The 27,244-nt window shown below is 35.2% G+C and overlaps 1 pseudogene; it reads right to left on the bottom strand.

Moving 5' to 3' along the window:
• The window catches only part of LOC149152786 (uncharacterized), a 93,295-nt pseudogene extending 72,108 nt beyond the window's left edge, over positions 1–21,187 (bottom strand).
• Positions 21,188–27,244: the final 6,057 nt, after the last annotated feature.

Here is a 27,244-nt window from a genome sequence, read left to right as displayed (position 1 = left end):
TTAAAATTAATTTCCTTTTTGCTGCAAATTATTCTTGTACTTAAATTATCTTTTTATTTTTGCTTGCATGAAAGATATTTCTTTATAAACATCGCATCCTCCAGATTGACTAGCTGGCTTATGGTATGAATCCTCTACTCTGGTCAGTAATTCATGGGTCTGTGTTTTGATTGGGTTCACCTTACGCATTTAATAATTATGAAATGGTGAAATCATCTAATCATTAACTCATGCATCATTAAAGCAACAATCACATATAAGTTTATCTAAATTTGTGATTCTTATAACGCAAAGGCAACATGTATAAAAGCAAAATTGCACTATGATAAATGCTTAATTAATATTATGGTTTCCTTTAACTTCTCGATTGTTCTTACACATACTTAGTGCAAGCAGAATGTTACATAGAATTAGTGCAAGAAGAATGTTACACAGAATTAGTGCAAGAAGATTGTTACACAGAATTAGTGCAAGCAGAATTAGTACAGGTAGAATTAGTGCAAGCAGAATAGTTTGAATTTCTTTTGAATTTATTCCATCATTTATAGTCTTTTCATTATTGTGCCAACACCACTTGATTTCCAGTTCTGATTTCCCTTTTGTTTACTTGCAATTAGAATTTCCTTTCGCATTGATTGCTTTTACTTTCCCACATGCTTTTAATTGTTTGGATTAGTGTTTCTCGAACTAGTGCAGGATTACATTTTTTTTGAGATTAATTGCAAGATATGTTAGAATTTGTTTTGCAGGTTACCAGGGACTCTCTCTGAAATTTCTAGTGCTACGTATCGAAGTTCGCGAACTCTCCAAATTGACAAATTAAATGTTGGTACATTTATAGACCCTATACTACACCCAACACTCATTCTCCACTAGTGGCTAATCTCATTCTCCCCCTTTGAAATCAATGGAAAAGTGTGAGAAAATGTCTCCTAGAACACCATGTTGAACCAACTATATTATGATGATACCAATAGGCATTAGAAATCAACCAACATCGTTGCTCATTCTTGTGGCATCTGCAACAATGTGGAATCATGCCAACAAGGCCAAAAATGACCTTCCTCTTGCAAAACATGCTCCCCATGAACATGTGCTAGGTTATCCACAACCAACTCTTCAAAGTTTATGTTCAATAACTATCCATATTGTTTCTCTTCTTGAAGCCTCCATGCAACATTAAAGAGACTACACCAAGGCTTCACAACAATACATTTTAAATGATAAATGTGAAAGTATATGGATTATGGTGATAATAAGAAATGATAGTACATGGCTGCAACAATACACTCAAACATACATACAAGATTGATTAAATGACTCACTCTTGTGAATACCTAGAACAAGGGCTACTCAACCATCATACAAATGATAAGAAAATACACACATAGCATGACATTATTCTATGAATGACTAAGAATAGTGAATATCTCTCATATACATGGTTGAACCAAAGCATTCTCTTCTATGCATAGCTAGTACAAGGGGTTTTCAAGAAATTTTCCTATGATAGACAAATACATAAATGGCTAAATTTACAACTTTATGTACTCATGATTACACTTATGCATCTACTACAAAATAATGAGTGAAAAAAACATAGATATATCATGAAACCATTGAAACCTTAATTTCATACACAAATCAACCTGAGCTCATGTACCTTCTAAGATTTTTGTGGATCTTGTCTACCTGTTCTAGCTTCTATGGTCTTGGTCATACCATGCTACTGCAACAACTCATATTCATGTATTCTTTATGTTCTTATACTATTGTCATATGCTCCCCATCAGGCCATGCAAGCCTCTCATTTTCTAAATATCCACTAGGTAACAATGGACTATAGTTGGGACTAGCTTCTCCCACTTCACTTGTTTTCACTCCTTCCTCCACATTTTAATAGGTTGCTTCCTCGTATGTGCATTCTCCTCTAGCTTCTTGTTTCTTTTGATAAAATATCTCTTCTTCCTTATACTATTGAAGAGTTAGACAACTTATGGTCTCTAGCCATGTGACCAATATTATCACAAGTGTAGCATCTTACATGACCGAAATATGAGGCTAGAGGATCAAACCCCAGGTTGTTCACACCAGATATTTTATTTGCATTGATCATTCTTCTGATCCATGCATTATATCTACAATCAAATTCCTTGTGGGAAAATTACATGAGAAACAATAACCATGAATGCATTAGTATATCTAAAGGCTATTTCTCTCCCTTGCTTCCCAAACTACCCATACTATTTCATTCTCTATTGGTTAGATCTAAAAATTCTTCTTCTATAGCTGGAGACACATGTCCAAAGTTATGAAAGATGTAGAAATCAACCTCATCCATCAAGGATGCAAAAGGGTTTTTCCTTCTCCTTTGGAATCTTGCAGATATAATATAATCTTCTCTTGGAGCGAATTATATTCTAGTCATAGGTTCTCCTCTTGGCACATTTCTCTGTTGCGGATAGATCTTCTATTTACCACCTTTCTTACTACTCACACTTCTGTCATTTTCTGCTACAAAAATTTTATGTTTTGCAATTTTCTTTGCATGTGTCTGTGAGCTTGATTCTCCCTTTCAAAACCATAGACTAGATTCGACCAAGAGAAATATTTGACTGATAAACATGTTTTCGAAGATATTGGTACTCTGCACCAACTTAAGCTAATTGTCTTTACTCTCTAGTTGCTTCTTCATTGAGACCACTTCATCTTCTATTTTTTAAACCTGCCTCTCTCTTTATTTTTGATGACTTCTCGTCACACCTTCAACTATTTTAGCTTCTTCCAATTAGGTCCTTAAACTAATGGTTTCATCCTTGATATCAACCTCCCTTACATCAAATATCTGCAATCATTTTTCTTGGTCTCTATACACAACTGTCAAAATTCCTACTTCAATAATTATGTTATCTATTACAACCATAGTTGGCTTAAGTTCATCTTTAAGAACCACTACTCTTTTAAAAACATGAACATTTAAACTTTTTAGATCTGAATGGTTTCCATCAGAATTATTTAATGCATAACTGAAAAATAACATATCATCATTCATACCTTCATGTTTTTTTTGCTATGTGACATTTGGTTCCCTTACACCTTCATGTTTTGATTTCTTCTCTTGATGATCTATTGAACTCGCACTAGGGGGTGGACCTCATTAGATCGAGACGCTCTCTTTTGAGATCCCTTCTTCCTTTTCTTCTTTTTCTATCTTCTTGTTGATCTCTCCATTGTTGCTAATATTGTCTCCTCTATACAATATCTATAATCTATCCCATATATCCTTTATAGATGTTATATTCACTACCTTCTCTAGATCTGCATTGTGAATATTGTCATATATCACACATTTTGCTTAGGAATCATGCTACTACACTTTTGGTAAGAGAGGATATTTGCCACAACCTTCACACACTAACTTCCAAACATTAGATACATAAGCTAACAATTCTTACTTCGCCTTTTCTATCCATACCTGATAGCTTGCAACATTGAGAAGAGAAACACCTTGCTGATCTATTAGAAAATAAAAATAAAAATTATAAGACTTTACTATATTTTCCTTTCAATAGTCAAGATGCCCCTGAATACACCCACTTTCATACCAATTGTTGGGAAATTGAAAATACTATGAGTGGGGATGAACCCGTATTGTGTATTATGGATCACTAATTACAACTTTTTTCCTTTTCTTAGAATTTACTGAATTATTAATGAACAAAAACACATTAGCGATAACATATCTAAACACAATGCATGATCATTACATAAGAGAAACACATGAAACAACGAAGCAACCAAGAGAGAAACACATAAACCATCATTAACATAAGGACACTAGATATTAGGAGGAAACAATTTTGATAGAAAAACCTCTGAAGCTTTGTCTTCTTATTACTCTTTACTATTCAATGTTCTTTTACATCATTCACTCACCACCACTAATGTGGAAAACCTGAACTACGATGTACACAAGAAACCACTCGCTCTAGGGAAATACCTCACATAATCAAACACTTCCAAAACTATGCAAGCCCCAACCTCTAATAGTTTCTCAGGCCATGACTTAAAGGAAGCCACGACTCCCTAAATTAACAAGCCACCACTTTCCACTGAAGGCCCCAACCTTAAAAATCTTGTGGACCACCTTTTATACCTTTTCTTACTGGGCCCATAAATTTCAACTCAAAACACTATGGACCTCATTTAATCTATTTTCATATTGGACCCACATAATCTTCTTTTCTCAATATTAATACAAAACACCACTATTCTCCAGTAAAACCCTCTCTTTGCATTCTAAACTTTATCACTTCAATTCATCAATAAAAAACACATAAACCCCAAAAAAAATATCACACCATACAATAAATAACAAGGTACATTAGTGTGAAAGCCCTAGTACACTTCCCTAGATTTTTTTAATGTAATAATGTATTGGCCTATAGTGTGGGACCAAAAATACGTTATCTAACAAAGAAGAGGAAATATAAACCATGTAGGCTTAGTTGGCTCCTTAAATAAATTTTATGGCACAAATAATGAGAAAAAGTAGAGGAAGAGTCGAAGAGGAATATGGAGATACCCCTAAGCAAATGATAGAAAGGGAAATTCAGAACAATGTGGGGTTGGACCTCTTCTTAGAGGATCTCATGAGTAAAGTTGGAAAGAGATATGAGATTAGGGAATGAGGTTCTCTAAAATAAATAAAAAAATCGATGAGAAGATCAAGAGAATGGAGAAGAAATAGGAGTGATTTCCAAAGGAATAGCTAAGAAACCACTCAGGGAACTTGCTAGAGTTGATAAACCACATGCAAAAGGGTGCTTGTTGTGGGCTAATAAACCACTCATTAGGTGCTTGACACAGCTAATAAACCACCCAGGGTGCTTGATGGGGTCTAATAAACCACTCCTAAAGTGCTTGACCCGATTAATAAACTACCCATTACTATGAATTTTGTTTTGCTTGACTAATTGAAAAGCCAACCACTTCCATATGCATTTCCTTTCCTTTGTGCATTCGAAGATGGCTTCTTCTTGAGGCTGCTGAAAGGAAAATTTCCCATTAGATCATGGATATGGATTGAGGGTGACTCTTATAAGTAATTATGTCTACAATAGGTCTGTAGTTGTGTGGAAAATTGAAATCCCACCTTCAGCTTTCCCTGTTTCTGAATTGTACATGAAATTCTATGAGCAGAGAGTTGTATAATTAAATAATTTCTTTGTGAATGTATGTAAATTGGAATAATTTTGTATGAAAATATGATGTTGGTGCATGGATGTTATTGATTGAATCCTTGACTATTTTATGGTTTTTTTGATGAATTTTCTATCATGCAACAATAGGTTCAATACCTAGGAATTTCTTTGTTAATGTATGTAAATCTGAATAATGGTGTATGGAAATATGATGTCGGTGAATGGATGTTATTGATTGAATTCTTGACTATTTCATGGTTTTGTTGATGAATTTTCTATCATGCAACAATAAATTCAATACCTAGGAATTTCCTTGTTATTTCCTATAGAAATCACTTTGTGTTTGTTACGTTGAGAGATGGTCTGAGTGCGCATAAGTGCCTTTAGTCGAAAGTTGTGATGTTGAGGATTATGTCTTCTCAAATTTAATATTGTCTATTTTCGCATGGCTATATAAATTGGTACATGACATGTATCTGTAAGCTCGATTCTCCCTTTCAAAACCCTATACTAGATTCAACCAAGAGAAATATTTGACTAATAAACATGTTTTCCAAGATATTGGTACTCTTCAGCAATTTGAGTTAATTGTCTTTATTCTCTAGTTGCTTCTTCATTAAGACAAATTCATCTTCTATTTTTCAATCTATCTCTCTCTTTATTTTTGATGATTTCTCATCACATCTTCAACTCTTTTAGCTTCTTCCAACTAGGTCCTTGAACTAATGGTTTCATCTTTGATATCAACCTCATTTACATCAAAGATCTGCAATCATTTTTCTTCATCACTATACACAACTGTCAGAATTCCTACTTCAATAATTAGCTTGTCTATTACAACCATAGTTGGCTCAAGTTCATATTTAAGAACCACTACTCTTTCAGAAACATGAACATCTTGAATTTCTAGATCGGAATGGTTTCCATTAGAACTATTTAATGCATAACTAAAAAATAACATATCATCATTCATACCATCATATTTTTTTTGCTATGTGACATTTGGTTCCCTTACACCTTCATGTTTGGACTTCTTCTCTTGATGATTTGTTGACCTTGCATTAGGGGTATGGACCTCATTGGATCGAGACCCTCTCTTTTGATGTCCCTTCTTCTTTTTCTTCTTTTTTATCTTCTTGTCAATCTCTCCATTGTTGCTACTATTCTCTCCTCCATACAATATCTATAATCTATCCCATATATCCTTTGTAGATGTTATATTCACTACCTTCTCTAGATCTGCAATGTGAAGATTTTCATATTTCACACATTTTCCTTAGGAATCATGCTATTGTACTTTTGGTAAGAGAGTATATTTTCCACAACCTTCACACACTAACTTACAAACATTAGATCCATAAGCTAACAATTCTTACTTCACCTTTTCTATCCATACCCGATAGGTTGTAATATTGAGCAGAGACACACCTTAATGATCCATTAGCAAAAAAAAAAAAAATTATTATATTTTCCTTCCAATAGTCAATATGCACCTAAATACACCCACTTTGATACCAATTGTTGGGAACATGACAATACTAAGAGTGGGGATGAATCAGTATTATGTAGTATGGATCACTAATTACAATTTTTTTCCTTTTCTTACAATTTACTGAATTATTAATGAACAAAAACACATTAGCCATAACATATCTAAACACAATGCATGACCATTACATAAGAGAAACAAATGAAACAACAAAGAAACCAAGAGAGAAACACATAAAACATCATTAACGTAAGGACACTAGATATTAGGAAGAAACCCTTTTGATAGAAAAACCTCTGAAGCTTTGTCTTCTTATTATTCTTTATTATTCAATCTTCTTTTACATCATTCACTCGCCACCACTAGTGTGCAAGCCCTAAACTATGATGTACGCAAGAAACCACTCGCTGTAGGGAAATACTTATTAAAAGCAAACAATTCTAGAACTATGCGGGCCCCAACCTCTAATAGTTTCTCAGGCCACCACTAAAGGAAGCCACAACTCCCTAAATCAAGCAGCCACCACTTTCCACTAAAGGCCCCAACCTTCAAAATATTGTGGACCACATTTTATATCTTTTCTTACTGGGCCGATAAATGTCAACTCAAAACACTATGGACCTCATTTAATCTATCTTCATATTGGACCCACATCTTCTTCTTTTCTCAATATTAATACAAAAACACCACTATTCTGCAATAAAACTCTCTCTTTGCACTCTAAACTTTATCACTTCAATTTAACAATAAGAAACACATAAACCCCAACAACAAAATCACACCATACAATAAATAACAAGGTACATTAGTGTGAAAGCCTTGGTACAATTCCCTAGATTTTTGTAATGTAATAATGTATTGGCCTGAAGTGTGGGACCAAAAATAAATTATCTAAGAAATAAGAGGAAAGATAAACCAAGTAGGCTTAGTTGGCTCCTTAAATTAATTTTATGGCACAAATAATGAGAAAAAGAAGAGGAATATGCCAAGAGGAGTATGGAGATACCACTGAGGAAATGATAAAAATGGAAATGTACAAGAATGTGGGGTTGGACCTCTTCTTGGAGGATCTAATGAGTAAATTTGGAAATAGATATGAGTTGAGGGAATGAGATTCTCTAAAAGAGAAAATTGTGACGAGAAGATCAAGAGGATGGAGAGGAAATAGGAGTGATTTCTAAAGGACTAGCTAAGAAACCACTCACAGAGTTTCTATGAATGATAAACCACATGCAAAAGGGTGCTTGTTGTGGGCTAATAAACCCCTCATTAGGTGCTTGACATAGTTAATAAGCCACCCAGGGTGCTTTATGCAAGATGATAAACCACTCCAAGAGTGATTGACCCAACTAATAAACCACCCATTACTATGAGTTTTGTTGTGCTTGACTAATTGAAAAACCAACCACTTCCATATGCATTTCCTATCCTCTGTTCATTCGAAAATGGCTTCCTCTTGAGGCTGTTGAAAGGAAAATTTCCCCTTAGATCATGGATCTAGATCGAGGGTGACTCCTGTAAGTAATTATGTCTATAATAGGTCTACAGTTGGGTGGAACATTGAAATCTCGCCTTCATCTTTCCCTGTTTCTGAATTGTACATGAAATGCTATGAGCTGAGAGTTTTATAATTAAATAATTTCTTTGTGAATGTATGTAAATCTGAATAATGTTGTATGGAAATATGATGTTGGTGCATGGATTTTATTGATTGAATTTTGGACTATTTTACGGTTTTGTTGATGAATTTTCTATCATGCAACAACAAGTTCAATACCTAAGAATTTATTTGTTAATGTATGTATATCTGAATAATTTTGCATGGATATATGATGTTTGTGCATGGATGTTATTGATTGAATTCTTGACTATTTTATGGTTTTGTTGAATTTTCTATCATGCAACAGTAAGTTCAATACCTAGGAATTTCTTTGTTAGTTCCTATAGAAAGCACTTTGTGTTTGTTACGTTGAGAGATGGTCTGAGTGCAGATAAGTGCCTTTAGTTGAAATCTGTGATATTGAGTATTATGTATTGTCAATGGTATTATATAGATCTGTGTATTTTCGCATGGTTGTAGAAATTCGTACATGGAATTTGTCTGTGAGCTCGATTCTCCCATTAAAAACCCTATACTAGATTCGACCAAGAGAAATATTTGACTGATAAACATGTTTTCGAATATATTTTCACTCTTCACCAAATTGAGCTAATTGTATTCATTCTCTAGTTGCTTCTTCATTGAGGCCACTTCATATTCTATTTTTTCAACCATATTCTTCCAACTATGTCCTTAAACTAATGGTTTCGTCTTTGATATCAACCTCCTTTACATCAAAGATCCGCAATCATTTTTCTTCATCTCTATACACAATTATCAAAATTCCTATGTCAATAGTTAGCTTATCCATAAAGACCATAGTTGACTCAAGTTCATCTTTAAGAACCACTACTCTTTCAGAAACATGAGCATCTTAACTTTTTAGATAGGAATGGTTGTCATCAGAACTGTTTAATGCATAACTGAAAAATAATACATCATCATTCATACCTTCATATTTGTTTTTTCTATGTGACATTTGGTTCCATTACACCTTCATGTCTTGATTTCTTCTCTTGATGATTTGTTGAACTCACACTAGGGGGATGGACCTCATCGAATCGAGACCCTCTCTTCTGAGACCCCTTCTTCTTGTTATTCTTTTTTCTCTTCTTTTCGATCTCTCTATTGTTGCTACTATTGTCTCCTCCATACAATATCTATAATTTATCCCATATATCCTTTGTAGATGTTATATTCACTACCTTCTCTAGATCTGCATTGTGAATATTGTCATATATCACACATTTTTCTTAGGAAGCATGCTACTTCACTTTTGCTAAGGGAGGATATTTTCCACAACCTTCACACACTAACTTCCCAACATTAGATCCATAAGCTAAAAATTTGTAATTCACCTTTTCTATCCAAACCTGATAGCTTACAACATTGACCAAAGATGCACCTTGATGATCCATTATAAAAAAAAAAGAAAAATTAAAATTTTTTACTAGATTTTCCTTCCAATAGTCAAGCTGCACTTGAATACACCCGCTTTTAAACCAATTGTTGGGAACTTGACAATACTAAGAGTGGGGATGAATCAATATTATGTAGTATGAATCACTAGTTACAACTTTTTCCCTTTTCTTACAATTTACTAAATTATTAATGAACAGCAACACATTAGCGATAACATATCTAAACACAATGCATGATCATTACATAAGATAAACACGTGAAACAACAAAGCAAACAAGAGAGAAACACATATGCCTCATTAAAATAAGGACACTAGATATTAGAAGGAAATCTTTTTGATAGAAAAATCTCTGAAGCTTTGTCTTCTTATTATTCTTTATTATTCAATCTTCTTTTACATCATTCACTTGCCACCACTAGTGTGCAAACCCTGAACTACAATGTACACAAGAAACCACTCGCTCTAGGGAAATACCTAACATAACTCAACACTTCAAGAACTATGTAATCCCAAACCTCTAAAATTTTCTCTTTCCACCACCTTAAGGAAGAGAGGACTACCTAAATCAACAAGCCACCACTTGCCACTGAAGGCCCCAACCTTAAAAATCTTGTGGGCCACCTTTTATACCTTTTCTTACTTGGCCTGTAAATGTCAACTCAAAATGTTGTGGACCTCATTTAATCTATGTTCATATTGGACCCACATAATCTTCTTTGCTCAATATTAATACAAAAACACCATTATTCTGTAGTAAAACTCTCTCTTTTCACTCTAAACTTTATCACTTCAATTGAACAACAAAAAACACATAAACCCCAACAACAAAATCACACCATACATTACATAACAAGGTACATTAGTGTGAAAGCCTTGGTATAGTTCGCTAGATTTTTGTAATGTAATAATGTATTGGCTTGAAGTGTGGGAGCAAAAATACATTATCTAAGAAATAAGAGGAAATATAAACCAATTAGGCTTAGTTGGCTCCTTAAATTAATTTTATGGCGCAAATGATGAGAAATGGAAGAGGAAGAGTCAAAGAGGAATGTGGAGATACCCCTGAGGAAATGATAAAAAGGGAAATGTACAACAATGTGGGGTTGGAAGTATTATTGGAGGATCTCATGAGTAAAGTTGGAAAGAGCTATTACTTGAGGGAATAAGATTCTCTAAAAGTGAAAAATTGTGACTAGAAGATGAAGAGGATGGAGAGGAAATAGGAGTGATTTCCAAAGGAATAGCTAAGAAACCACTCATAGTACTTGCTAGGGATGATAAACCACATGCAAAAGGGTGCTTGTTGTGGGCTAATAAACCACTAATTAGGTGTTTGACACAGCTAATAAGCCACCCAGGGTGCTTTATGCGAGATGATAAACCACTCTAACAGTGATTGACCTGACTAATAAACCACCCATTACTATGAATTTTGTTGTGCTTGACTAATTGAAAAACCAACCACTTCCATATGCATTTCCTATCCTCTGTGCATTTGAAAATGGCTTCCTCTTAAGGCTATTGAAAGGAAAATTTCCCCTTAGATCATGGATCTAGATCGAGGGTGACTCTTGTAAGTAGTTATGTCTACAATAGGTCTATGGTTGGGTGGAAAATTGAAATCCTGCCTTCATCTTTCCTTATTTCTGAATTTTACATGAAATGCTATGAGCTGAGAGTAATATAATTAAATAATTTCTTTGTGAATGTATGTAAATCTGAATAATGTTGTATGGAAATATGATGTTGGTGCATGGATGTTATATATTGAATTCTTTACTATGTTATGGTTTTGTTGATGAATTTTGTATCATGAAACAGTAAGTTCAATACCTAAGAATTTCTTTGTTATTTCCTATAGAAAGAACTTTTTGTTTGTTAAGCTGAGAGACGGTCTAAATGCAAATAAGTGCCTTTCGTTGAAAGTTGTGATATTGAGGAGTATGTCTTACGAAAGTTAATATATAGCTCTGCGTATTTTCACATGGCTATAGAAATTGGTACATGAAATTCATTCATTTAATTTTCCTTGAAATATTCTATGGATTTTATAAATCTTTGCTAATGATTTGTAAGTTAAATTCTTTCAATTATTTCTTAAGTTTATTTTGTTATATGCAACAATGCAGGTTCTATGACTTACAATTTCTTTCATACTTGATTGGTATGAAAACAATTTCTTTGCGATTGTTGGTCTTGTTAATTATTGAATTCCTAAGGTACAAATATGGTTTGAATCTTAGTGGAGTTGTAGGCTTGGTTGTAAGCCTATTGAGGCCATTAAAAGTTTAATGTTTGAGCTAGATCATTTACCTATGTGTAATTATTCTTTTCATGCCCTTTTTTTGGTTATTTTACTAATTATATTGGAAGAATCAAAGCTAGGCGCTGATTTTTTATTTAATTTCTTAATATATGAGTAAAATTAGGTCCAAATTGTAGAAATAATGACATAGTAGAAGACTAGTTAAAATCACAAAATTGACTAAGTGTTGATAGTCAGGGCCTTTTGGGGTCGAGACCCTTCGAGGTTATGTTATGGAAGGACGTCCCAACTAGCGGGCTAGGCCCGACCTTAGTTGGAGGTCAGGACCTTTGCAGGATCAAAGGTTAGAGGTCAAGGCCTTAATGAGATCAAAGGTTGAAGGTCAGGACCCAGGTTAGGTCAGAGGTTAGGGCTTTAGAGGTGTGTGCTATATATTTTATTGTGTGGTGGCCAACCCCAATGTCCTCAATAGTTGTCCCTAGGCTCAAGTGGCATGGAAAAGACTACATGGCAGGTGACATGGACCACCAAATGAGGTGGAGCACCACACAAGTACCACATGGTAACACTCTCACTGGCATGGCTAGGGTTTTTTTGGGCCAAACTTTAAATGGCCATAACTTGTGTTCCAGGAGTCGGATTTAGATAAAACTGATATCACCAGAAAGCTCATGATCAGATATCCACGATGAAAATTTTTGTTTATGTTTTCAATGAAGTTTAAATTTGAGGGATTTTATGACCCCATTTTCATAACTAAACATTTGAGGTTTGGTCATCATAGTAACTACTTCCTATACCCTTAATGTGGGCTATGGGTGCTAAGGGGTTTTTCTACACAATGGTATCAAGGCACTGGTTCATACATTATATCTAAAGAGGCTCACATGAACACACTAGGTGATTGATTGATATGCATGATATGATTGATTTATTAGTATTCCCTTTATGCTAATTGCAGAATATTGCAATGTGCAGCTGTATAGTTTTCTTCATTGAATATGATTACATTCTAACTAAGATTTGATACATAATAATCTACATAGCTCAAAGGGATAATTACTTGTTCTTTTTGGTTGGATAAGATCATTGTGTGTGTAAAATGTAGAAAGGTGGGCATCAAAATAAAACAAGGAAGGGGAAGAATGAGCATTATATTTGAACAACATGATATGAACAGGACCCTGAAAGGTTCTAAAGAAGAGATAGTTGGGAAGATAAAAGAGGAAGACACTCCTAAACTTATAGACACACTTAGAAGTCTAAGAGTTGAGATAAGAAGCTACAAGGAAGACAACAAGAAGATTGTGAGAGAATAAGAAGAATTAAATGCTCTATTATTGCAAAGTTGGTCAAAATTACAAAGATAGAGACAGCAAAGGGTTTGTGCCAACCATCATGATACAAATAGGCCTAAAGATAGCCCATCAAATGTCCAAAAGAACAAATCGGATGATAATAAATAAGAGGGTATCCAATCAAGAATGAGGATTAGACATGCAAAAGGAGGAACATAATTTCTCATCTCTCCAGAAAGAGAATTAAGAAGAACTAGCTAATTAATGGAAAATGTGGCCACCATATATCATCATTAAAGAAAGAGTAGAAAGACTCCAATGCAAGAAGAATTCAAGAAACAAAAACCCTAACCTTTGATGGAAAGGTAAAGAAAGAAGAGGATGTAGAAGCTTGGATTTTGGGAATAAAGAAGTACTTCAAGATGCATAAATGTATTGAGAACATGAAGGCCAGAGTGATTGTCCTTAGTCTAAAAGGAAAGGATGAAATATGGTGGGAGGATTTCAAGAATATAAAAGGTATCAAGGAAAGAGCGCCGACATGGAGAAAGTTTGAAAACTACATCTGAGCAAAGTAACTGTCTGAGAATATTATGACAACAAAGCCAAGGACTTCTATGAGAACAAACTGGAGCAGATGACACCTAAACAATGCACCAACAAATTCCATGAGCTATTAAGGTATTTAACTTACATCAAGTATGAGAAGACCAAGATATAGAGGTATTTCAATGGGTTACCACAATCATACTCAAACATAATAGAATTTGATGAACCTAAGACTCTAGAGGAGGTTATCCAAAAGACCAAACATTTTTATGAACACTTTAAGCATAAGACCAAACTCCAGGATGAGTAGAAGAAGAGAGTAAAAGGAGAAAGGAAGAGAACCTCAGGAGATAAGCAAGTAGGAGAGGGTGGAAGGCTTAATAACTTCACCAAAGGTGAACAGTAGAAAAACTCCATAGTTATAAAAAATGAAGCATGCGAGTCAGGGAATGAAAATATGAAAGGATCCTATCATTGTTGGGGGTGTGGAGAAAACCATTTGAAGAGAGATTTCCCCAAGGTACAAAATTTGGTGAAAATCTACATGACATATAAGAAGAATCAACAGCTGATGTGGGAAGACTACCTGCCATTAGTACAATTTACATACAACAATAGTTATCAATAGTCAATGGGAATGAGTCCCTTTGATGTAATTTATGGAAGAAAATGCAATAACCATATTAGTTGGGATGATCCAATAAGTAGAGTAAATGTTGAGCCAAATTTTCTAAAAGAATTGGAACAGGAAATAATAAATATCAAGCAAAAGCTAAAGGTGGCCCAAGATCGGTAGAAACGTTAGGTAGACCAACAGAGAACTCATAAAGATTTTTAAGTATGAGAAAATTTTTATCTCTACATTAAGCCAAATAAAATCTCATTACAAATGGACTCATGTGCCAAGTTTGCGCCTAGATATAGCAAACAATTTTAGATCTTGGAAAGAGTGGAGCCAATGACCTATAGATTTTCCTTGCCACCCCTAGTGAAGCTCGTATTGTTTTTCATATTTCCTTGCTTAAGAAATATGTCCATGATTGTTATCATATTCTTGATTGGTTTATGCTACAGGTAGAACGAGGCAGAGAGTTCCAACTAGAACCATTATGCACCATGGATTGGAGAAATCATGCTTCGGAATCGAACAATAGAGCAATTCAAGGTACAATGGAAGCACTTTGAACCTGATAAAGCCACTTGGGAGATGGTTGAACAAATAAGGGCACAATACCCATATTTTTTGTTGAATACAGAAAATGAAAGAGCTATGTATAAAGATTAGTTTTTTTTTTTTTTTTTTTTCACGCTAATAAGAAGAATGAGGGCAATTTTCCCTTTAAGAGGGTGGGATATGTGACACCATTGGTACACTTCCCCTGATTTTGTAATGTAATAATGTAATGGGATGATGCGTGGGACCATAGATCTATGATCTAAGAGGGAAGAGGAAAGATAAACCAAGTGGGGTTAGTTGGCACCTTAAATTAATTTATGGTGAAAATAATGAGAAAAGAAGGAATATTCCAAGAGGAATATGAAGATACCCCTCAAGAAATGATAAAAATAGAAATTTACAACAACATGGGGTTGGACCTCTTCTTCGTGGGTGTCATGAGTAAAGATGGAAAGAGATATTATATGAGGGAATGGGATTATCTAAAAGACAAAAATTTTGACCAAAAGAGCAATCGGATGAAAAGGAAAATGGAGTGCTTGCCAAAGGACAGTCTGAGAAACCACTTGGGGTGCTTGGTAGGGATGATAAACCGCATACATAAGGGTGTTTTTTGTGGGTTGATAAACCACTCTTTGAGTGCTTGAAACAGTTGATAAACCACCCACGGTTCTTGCTGGGGGTTGATAAACCACTCCTAAAGTGCTTGACCCAGCTAATAAACCACCCATTACTATGAATTATGTTATGCTTGACTAGCTAAAAGATCACCCGCTGTCATGTGTATTTCCTATCCTTTGTGTATCCAAAGATGGATTCCTGCTAAGGATGTTGAAAGGAAAATTTCCCCTTAGATCATGGATTCGGCTTAGGGGTGACTGTTTTAAGTAATTCTAGTACAATAGGTCTATTTTTGGGTGGGAAAATGAAGTCCCATATTCAGTTTTCCCTCTTTCTTAATTTTACATGAAATGCTCTGATTTGAGAGTTGTAGAATTAAAGTTCTTTGTGAATGTATGTAAATCTAAATAATGTTGCATGGAAGTATGATGTTGGTGCATGGATATTATTGATTGAATTCTTGACTATTTTATGGTTATGTTGATGAAATTTTTGTCATGCAACAATAAGTTCAATACCTAAAAATTTCTTTGTTATTTCCTATAGAAACCAATTTGTGTTTGTTGCGTTGAGAGATGGTATGAGTGTAGATAAGAGCCTTTAGATTAAAGTTATGATATTAAGGATTGCGTCTCGTCAAATTTAATATATAGCTTTTTGGATTTCGCATGGTTGTAGAAATGGGAAAAAGAAATTGATTGGTTGATTTTTCCTCGAGATATTCTATGGATTTTATAAATACCTACTAGTGAGTTGTAAGTTGAATGCTTTGAATTCCCATGTAAGTTCATTGTGTTGTATGAAGTCATGTGGGTTCAGCAACTAACAATTGCTTCCATACTTGATTTGTACGAAAATAATTGCTTTGATATTATTGGTCTTATTAAATGTTGAATGTGTAGGGTATAAATATGGTTTGAGCCTTAGTGGACCTACAAGATCAGTTGTAAGTCTATTGAGGTTATTAAATGTTTAATTTTTTATCTATGTCATTTACTTGTGTGTAATGGTTTTTCACATGCCCTTTTTTCTTTGTTTTATCGGTTCAACTAGCTGGATCAAAGTTAAACCCTAAGTTTTATTTAAGTTCTTAAGCTATGAATAGAATTAGGGCCAAACTAGAGAAATCATGACAAAGTATAAGAATGGTTAAAATCGTAAAATCAACTAAGTGTTGAAAGTAAAAGCCTTTTGGGGTTGAGACACTTCAAGGTTATGTTATAGAAAGATGTCCTAAGTGGTGGTCCAGGCCAGAACTTAGTTGGGGTTCGGGATCTCGGTGAGATTAGAGGTTAAACGTCCGGACCTAGGCTAGGTCGAGGGATCAAGGTCGAGACCTAGGCTAAGTCAGGGGTCGAGACCTCGGAGGTGTGTGCTATGAATTTCATTGTGGGAAGGCCAACCCCAACATCCTCAATGGTGGGTTTGAGGCTCAAGTGGCATGGAAAAGGCCACATGGAGGGTGACTTGCACCGTCATATGAGGTGTAGCACGACACAAGTTCCACGTGGTAGCACTCTTGCTGACATGGCTAGGGTTTTGTTGGGCCAAATTTTAAATGGCCATAGCTTGTGATCCAAGAGTCAGTTCAATAAAACTTATATTGTAGGAAATATGATGACGAGATGGTCATGATGGTAATGTTTGTTTATGGTTTCAAATAAGTTTAAATTTGAGGGATTTTATGAACCCATTTCCATAACTAAACATTGGAGGTTGGGTCATCATAGTAATTTCTTCCTTATACCTTAGTGTGGGATATGGGTGCTAAGGGGGTTTGTTACAATTAGCATCAATAATTAATTTTTCACTCATCCCTAAGATAGACTAGCACTACTCAACATATATATAAAACTCATTAAATAAATCTCGGCAGTGGCAATCTAACACCATATGACATATGAACAGCTATAGCAATACGACTCTATCATCACATTATCCATACCAACAATATACTCCCTACAAAAAAAGTTGAACATCATAAATACTATGTTCTTTAGACTGCCAATGCATTTCTTTTGTAGACCATCACTCCACTTCTCACCATCATAGATGTATAAATTTGGTTTCCAATTTTTTTAGGTCACACATCCCAAAATAAAAAGGTCGATATGTGTTGTCTCAATACCACATATCACCCATATCCTTCTCCCATCACACCTACAATTATGCATCCAAACTTAGGCACCCATTGCATAGGTAAATTCACACTTGAAATTCCGATGAGGGGTTTTAGTGATATATGCACACTTGATACTCACTCTCTTCAAATTGGATCAAAATTTTGGTATAAATACTGTAACATATCTACCATACACTAGCTTCGTCCTTGGCCTTGCATTAAAACTCCATTAGATCTCTCCATACACACCATCAAGCTACTAATAAAACATAACAATGGATGTTTACATTACTCCACAAGGGAACATACCCAACAATCAAACCCAAGATATAATATACTTTATTTTATTTCCCAAACATCAAATTGGAAATATTCAATGCACCAATGAATTCTATACACACTTCTTCAAATCACATCACTGCTACTAGATCAAAACAAAATGTCGAGACCAGATCAAGACATTAATTAACTTAGACCAGATCAAATGATTAATCACTATTTTGACAAAATAAAATGTATTGAATGTATTCCACAACATCACATACCGAATCGAACCTTTTGTGACTAGATCAATTAATACGACAAAATCAACATGCTTAGACCAATTCAATCGACTTGATCGATGCCATTTACTTAGGAAATTACCTTGGATCCACCTATGTTTTTCCTTGTTCATGCATAAGTTTGCAAACATAGTTTACTAGTGCTTCAACTATGTTGGAGACACCCTTTTCCACTAGAAAGATGGGTTGTAAAATCTCTAAACACTAATATTCAATCCATACCTAGCACATTTACCATAAATTGGGAAAAATAACAATTATTTTACCAAATATTCTCCGACTTGGGTCATCACACCTTCAACACCTATGCAACCTACTAAGAATTAGTGTACATCAACCAAACATGAATAAAACCATGTACAAACCATTTAGTTGTTAACATTAATGCTAAACACTAATTGACTCCCTATTAACATCATTTCCAACAACATGATGCCAACAGGTAATGCATGATTTGATATACCACATGATCTCCTATATAAGCTTTGGCAGGTAAAAACATGTTTAAATCATCAATACTATATTTTCCATACCAAAGTTCCTTGTCATTTAACTATAATGTACCTCCAAAATTAACTTGGCACACTTGCTTAAAGGATCACATAGGTGGCATAGGTAACATAAGAGCATATATTAGAGGTGGAATTATGGAACTTGTTTCCTTGCAATCATTGTCTAGTATGTGGTGGTGAATTCATGGTTGCTATTACATAGTTGTGGACACCCATAGGTCTGAAGCCCATGGAAGTTGAGAACTATGGTTATGATTATAAATGAGGGATAGTTGAGGTATTCTACAACATGGTTGGTGTTTCCCTTAATATACTTTATGTTCAATTGCATTTTTTTCATGTACATGGACCATTTTTTATGGTGATCATTATATAGCTTTCCATGTGTATGCATGAATTTTACAGGTCTATGTTCAGTGTCGGTGATTGTCTCATTCCCAATATTATAATGTCTCCTTTATAAACATGTTTACATGATGGAGTACATCTCCTTGTAATAGGTGGGGTAACTACAAATAGTATTAGAGAGTGATTCACTATGATAGATGTTGGAAAAACTCGATGGCTAGGAGATCCAACAAAATAGAAACAAGTATTGTAGAAATATAATCTAGAAAAAAATATATGAACAACAAACTAAACTACACAAATTGTTGCAAAGAAAACAAAAAAATGGAATCTAAATCCTCTTCATTAACACAAACAAAAACTTACATAACAGTTAGGCTCTCCCTGCCATGGTAGCTGGGATGCAATGTTGCCTCCAAAACTCTCTACAAGCACTAAAAACCCTTGTATGAAAAACTCTAAAAAGAGACAAGACTCAATGCCACACCCCCAACCCTAAAGTCACACTCAATAAAAATATATGAGAGGATAAGAGAGTATTTCAAAATAAAAATCTCCCACCTACTTTTCCCTCCATTACAAATTCACATCTCATGTGAATTCCATTTAAATTTCATCTTCTTTACATGTGAATTTAACTATCATTTACATTTAATTTTCTAATTAAACCAAAATCCACTTGAATGGACCCCGAGTCACACGAGTCCCAATAGTCCCCTCCCTCGACACAAATTGTTTACTCATCCTCGACTCGGGTATAGTCAAACGTCCATGCTCGCCCGTGCTATCACCATACAATCACAATCCACCTCTGAGTGTTGAATTGTAGGATTCCCCCTAATCTCTACTCTACTTTTCACTCCCTAATTGCGCATGTGATCATTTTCTTATGGGTGTGCCATCCTCTTGCTCGCAAGACCCCATCTCTCCTCTTCCTCATGGGTGTCCCCTGCTTGCAGGACCCCACAACTTCTTGCCAATTCTTAATTAACTACTACAACTTGCATTCAACTTCTTACTTTTCTCTCTTCTTCCAATTACCAAGTCTACCACACCTCCTCAGATTTGTTACCATATGGTACTTGACAGTTCTGTTATATTTCTCTATTTTTGTTATGTTGGAGTCTTTGGCTACAAAATTTTCTCTTTCTATCGCTGCACTCTTTACTACTCCGAAACATTTGAAATGTGGTATGCTAACTAGTTCTCACATAACCAATCAGTAGCACCAATGAAGGTCTTAATACAGACTGCCCATACGCTATATCCTACGTTTAAGAAATGCATGTGTTTTTCATGAGCTAACTTGTGTTACAATAGAAAAACATAGTAATAAAAATAAAACAAAATTAAAATAGGTCGCTGCAAACACAATTAAAACTTTTTTGTTCTTCACGTTATGGGTTGGGTAATTCATTACAAAAGTATGAACTCGATTTTCATAAAATATAATCACCTTTCCATCCACTGAAATCAAACATTGTTGCCACATGTCTTCTCATTGTCGGCCAAAACCTCCTTTAATTTTTCCCACCATGCACGACCTAAATAAATTCCCACATCGTCGATGGCAGGAAACCAATCATAATCCCCTCCACTAATTCCGAAGCCCGTCCCTGGAAAGGGAACAAGAATGTACTAGGAAAATCACATTCGAGGAGCCTATTGAAGGTATTTGTTCCTAAAGTTTCTCCTCTGAGCCTCCATTTTCTTCTTCATAATACAATACCCCAAAAAATGCATATTTCCATCTCAGACCATCCGGGCAGCCCCCTCTTGGTCTGTCAACCTCAAAAAAGTGAACCAAGCTCATTACCATACTTCTTCTTCCATAATTCATCATTAATAGAGAGAAACCTAAATATTTTTCACACACAACCTAACTAAGCAATATCAACGGAGGGGATAAATTCCGACATCTCCAACTGAAGATTTGTGGGAAGCGGAATTAAAGATGGTGGAATAATATTGGAGATGGAGTGCATTGGAAATGAAAGTGGCAGCTTTTGTTGCATGGTATTATATGGGCAATCAAGACTCCTTGGGAAACTAGTTACACGGCACTAGATCGTTCCAAGTCCTATCAACTGACACATATTTCTTCTGTTGTCCATACTCTTATGCATTGATTTTTTCATCAGACATTACATCATACCTACATCATACCTAGCACCGTTGGTCCCATACCCATCACTCTAGGTCTCACTCTAGTTACTACTCACATTCCCATTTTTCTAACAGTAGCCACGACCACTAGAGCCACTACTACCTCAACGAAAACCTCTAGTTCTTCTTAGTAGCATAGTTAACCTGAGAAAGATGTCCAAGAAGGTCCTTCCCATCCATGTCTTCTATGGAAGTTGTAGCATCCTTCGTAAATTCAAATTCATTCACATGAGTGGACTTCTACACGACAACCACAACCACATCATTGGTAGATGTTAAGGTTGCTATAGTAAAATTGATTCAGTTATAGGCTCCAGGTTTATGGGAACTCATGGTTTTTTCTCATGGTATTCATTAACTATTTAAATGATGGAAAGATCAAAAGTAAATTGTCTTTGTCACCACTGAGAACACAATAACGATGTCTTTAGACATGACCATCTCTCTAAGTGCTCCGTGATCACAACATCTGGTATGAGAGTTAGAGCCGTAAATATCAGATTTGGAGAAAAATGTAAAGGAATAGAGCCTAGTAAATATCTTAGTTTGATAAGCCACTTGTTAAGTGCATAGTCAAAGAAGAAAAGGTGGTTATGTGTGCACTAATGTTGTGATGCATCGTTGAATCACTGCGTGGAAAGATATTTTTTGATTTGCCACATGAGAAGCACCGGAAGTTGAGGATCTCTTAAACAGTGAGAAGTGCACATCGACCTGTTGAGAGCAGGAAATGGGACCGACAGGCAGAGAAGACAAACAAAAGTAGCAGAGACGGAGAAGTTGCAATTGTAAGAAAACGTCGCTGGATATGGAGCGATAAAAGTCACATGGAATGAGGATAACAACAAGAACAAGATCTGGATGCGTTTTAGAGAATCCTTGGTGGTGGAGGAGAACGACAGTCATGGAGGAGGTTGTGCACACAATGGAAGCTATGGGCCATGAGTGGCAGATCATCAAGGAAATCGAGATATGTGAAGCTGAAAGAACAAAGTTTTATGCATATATACGTAAACAATTCGTTTGAAAAGGTATGTACAAGGAATCGCTCAACGAGCATATATCGACAATATGTAGAAGATAAGGCCACCACGAGAGTATTCAAAACTGGAGATAATTTTCATGAGAAAGCAATTGCAAGCACAAGTGTTGGATTATAATATGTGGCGGAAGAGATGTGTGTCTGTTGATTCTCGTAGTGGTGTATTTTAGTAAGACGGCGGTGATACACTGGGATACGGTAAATTCTATAGTCAAGATCTGAATTCCAACTTCAAGGACAGTGTTTGGACATGGGAGCATGAGAGTCAACATAGACATTCATCGTAAATACATGAATCTATTATATGGTAAGAGACAATCCCATAAAAGCCTTCAGGGAAGAAAGTGTGCATGCATGATAAAGGATGCTGAAAGGTTTAGTGCTCCCAAACGATGGTTGGAAATTGGATTTCCTTGTGGTGCAAATGGACGATTTATTGGTTGAAGATGGAGATGATGCCATACATAGCGTTTACATGATGAATGCTGGTTGATTTAGCAGAAAACATGTTGTTGCGGTAGACGTCTTTGCGCTTACGAAGAACAATGCCAGTAAAGAAGAAAGAGCAACATGGTTGTAGCAAGCAGTTTGCGATGGACTTTCTTGGTGATTATTAAAAGAAATTTTTGTATATGACATGTTTTTGGAGTTAATTAAATGCCAACGAATAGATGGCTATGAGAGCCATGGAAGTAAATAAGATGCATTCAATTTGTTTCCTGACATGAAGACACAGTATGCAATAGTTGTGGAGTTCGCAGATGGTGAGATTTTGTGTACGAGAGACTTTGTGGAGTGTGTGGAAGTTCAGGAGGAGAAGAGACAAAGGTGATTTCCCTGCAGCAATAATTGGTTAGAAAAGAGATGGTTGTGACATCGGATGAATATTTTTTAGTGTGAAAGTTGGGGCCATGTGAAAAATCTCTGTACCAGCATGATAAATGGGGCATGGAGGAAAATGGTTTTATGAGTAATGGAAAAGTGTAGATCAAATGAAGTAAAAAAAAAAAAAAATTAAGAGAGTCATAAGCTGGATTAAAAGAATGGATATGAACAAAATAAAAATGGAGATGGATTCAATTAAGGAGTCAGTGTGTGATGTGTGAATATGGTAAGAGTTTTGGTCCAAGTTGTGAAACCTGTGATAGGAAGATGTATTCCTCTAGGAAGTTCTAAGCTATGATGATGAGGCATACATATTTCCTCGAAGCACTCATAGTTATAAGGCCTTAAGATCTTGCTCTACATGCATTGCAAATGGCACATGGATTTACAACGCTGTGGAATGGACCACTTGGAGAGGTACCAGGGTGGAAAGTGTATTGGTATACTAACTTTAGGGAGGAAATTTGAGATATCAAATGAAATAGTTGTTGAACCATGTATGCGAAAAGGTATCCTAGATAACTAGAGGATACAATGGCTAGTTACCCATATAATCTGGTAGATGGAAAAAATTTTATATGGACTTCAACAAAAAAGAAAGAATGGGACCAAGTCAATCTCCTGGAGTCAAGTTTGAGGGGGGGGGATTCTTAGGGTTGTTCTAGTAAACTTGACTCGATCAAGTTAACCATGGTTTTGCACTCTAGTTTTATGGGAATCCATGGTTTTTTCCCATAGTATTTATCTCCAATGAAGACTATATAATTGCTGGAAATATCAAAGGTAAACTATCTCGGTGGCCACTGAGAACACAATAATGGTGTCTTTAGACATCACATCTCTTGGGTGCTCTGTGATCCCAACATTGGATTGCTCTTTTAACTTTCCATCTTCTATAATTTCTCTCCTTTTATCAATACCTCGAGAACCTTCATGTCCTTTACAAGAGCAACTTTTTCTGGCTTCTCCACATTTTCAACAATTCCAGGCTTGGGTTTTGCTGGCAAGGTTGGTGTTCCCACCAACATTTTCACTGCTCAGGGTGGCATGTCTACTATAAAAATGCTAAAAATATTCGAAGATAGTATAAATGGTATAAAATATTCAATGAAATATTCATGGACTACTTATACTAGAACCTCCTTCTCCTCTTATCGGGTTGGAATGAGCTCAAAAAATGGTAATGGTCCAATAACCATAAAATTTCACATAAAACCATCAACGCACTTTCCCATGAACCTTAGTGGATTTTATTGATCTTGGTCATAAGAACAACGAGATTAAACATCAACTTAAAAATTTAGAAATCCTTTTATATATGAAAAGGGAGAGCCTCAGTTCCATTTCTAACAATCTTATCAACCTCTGTCTCCATAAGTAAAACACCACAAGAGATCCACGAATGATGAGAAGGATTTGGAAGGAGAGAGAATCCACCAAACTAATGAGGAGCCAACTTCCATTAAGAGTTCATTCATAAGTCTTTTTTTAGCCATCAGGGAATCCAAAAAATTTCTAGCCAAGAATTCAATGATTTTGCATTTTTTCTGGAAGCTACAAGTTTATCATACCCATAACCTCTATCTGACCACAAGTTCATCTACCTGGGATTCTCTTCGCCACTATTTCCACCTGACTAGAGAGTGGAAACCAAGAATTTCGTGGTTGGTGCATTTGTTGGAAAATGTCTATGGTCATGGGATCCAAAAATATAGAAACAAATACTACATAAATATAACCTAGGAAAAAAATATACAAGCATCCAACTAAACTACATAAATTGTTACAACGAAAACATAGAACTAGAATCTGGATCCCCTTCATTAACACAAATAAAAACTTGCATAACAACCATGCCCTCCTTTCCATGGTGGCAGGGAGGTAGTGTTGCCTCCAAAACTCCCCACAGGTACTAAAACCCTCGTATGCAAAACTCCAAAAAGAGACAAGACTCAATGCCACACCCCCCAATCCTAAAGTCACACTCAATAAAAATATATGAGAGGATAGGAGAATATTTTAACATAAAAATCTCTTACTTATTTTTCCTTCGAATACAAATCCACATATCATGTGAATTTCATTAAAATGTCATCTTCTTTACATGAGAATTTAAATATCGTTTACATTTAATTTTCTAATTAAACCCAAATCTACCTACATGCACCTTGTGTCACACTGGGTCTCAACAATAGACCACCATATGTCCTTACTTAATGAGGGCTACACTAATATCATATTCAAAGGAATTTGTCTCAATTTCAAATTTCTATTACAAGTCTAGAAAGGTGAAGATTCATGGAGAGAAAAGGCAATATTTCAAATACTTGAATGATTTCTATTGTAACTATGACCTACAAAACATTTCTTTATCTCTACCTTTTTTCACTTGACTTAAGGGCCAATAAATATGAAATGACCCCAATGCAAACTTTCAATGGAAGTTAACAAGGCCTAAAAGGATATGGAGCTTTGTTAGAATTGTTGAGGATGGCCAATTCTAAATAAATTATCTCTTGGTTGGGTCCACATGCACCTCATTTTCATCCATGATGTATCCCAAATACTAAATTCTCTACAATCCAAATGAATGTTTCTCTAAAAATGCATACAACATGTATTGTTATAAAGTGTTGAGGACCTATTGAACGTGTTAATGTTCCACCCAACTTATACTAAAGATGAGGATATCATCAATGTAAATGAACACAAAATAGTATGTGAATAGTTGTATGCTATGATCCATGATCCTCGTAGATTTTGTTGGAGAATTAGTCAATCCAAAAGGCATGGCCAACCACTCAAGAAGGCCTTATTTAAATTTGAAGGATATCTTCAATGCATCTGTTTGTTTAATTGTAACCCAATGATAGCTTGAATTTATATCAATATTACTAAATAACTTGGCACCCTTAAGCTAATCAAGATAATTGTCAATCCAAGGGATTAGGTATCTCTTTGTGATATTGAGCTCTTTTAGGGATCAATAATCAATACAAAGTATTAATCCCCTATTATTCTTCTACACCAACACATTTGCGCTTCAACAAGGTGAGGAGCTTGGTTGAATGTGACCCTTTTGGTTGAGCTCATGAATTTGATATTTTATTTCTTCATTTTCTAAAAGAGAGAATTTATATATTGTTCCATTGGGTAACAAAGTACTAGATATCAATTCAATCAAATTTTTGACCTCATAGTGTAGAGGCATCACAATAGGTGAAGTGATGATCTCTATCTATACCTCTACAATCTTGTCCACCTACTTCCGTTGTGGAGAAAATCCTTATGCTAAGATGTGGTGCTTATATTGACCTTCCATTCACCCTTCGATTGAACTATCAAGAGAAAAAAACTTATAGTTTGAGATATTACCTTTCAGCATTATTTTTCTAAAATTAATGAAATTGCAGTAATCAAAACTACCCCTAGTACCCTATAGAGCTAACCTCCTAGAGTGAGATTGACACTATGGGGATGAAACTCATAAATAACATGGTGTTTCCACATATAAGGTTTTCCTAATAGAACATAACACAATTCAAGTGGGGTAACATCACACATTATGCCACCTAGAAGGAATTAATGCAATAAGATAAGAAAATTTGTCAGCCGATGTGAATTTATTATCCCTGACTTAACCAATCAATGATGTATTGTTGATGGTGTGGAACTATTGATACATTCAACCTCTTATTGACCTTGACTAAGATCATCTTCTTCTAGCTCATAGTATTAATAAAGAAATGTAGTGGGGTTCCATTCACCCATATCTTTGAATGGACAGATTCTCCTCCTTCTTAGGCTCCTCTAACTCTTCTAGTTGCATACTTTTGGTTGGATGATTACAATGGGTATTAAATCGAAGATCTAGTTTCTTTTATCCCACTTTAAATCATAAATTGAGTTAAATTCTATTTTATTCTCTTAAATTTTATCCAATAATAATTATTTTGAGTGGCATTCATTAGCGTTGTGC

Source organism: Pinus tabuliformis, chromosome 9, assembly GCF_031772625.1.
Source record: "Pinus tabuliformis cultivar Carrire ecotype Pingquan chromosome 9, CPIR1, whole genome shotgun sequence".
Classification (NCBI taxonomy): domain Eukaryota; kingdom Viridiplantae; phylum Streptophyta; class Pinopsida; order Pinales; family Pinaceae; genus Pinus; species Pinus tabuliformis.
Note: the sequence above shows the minus strand (reverse complement) of the source record. Positions and strands in the feature narration are given on the sequence as shown.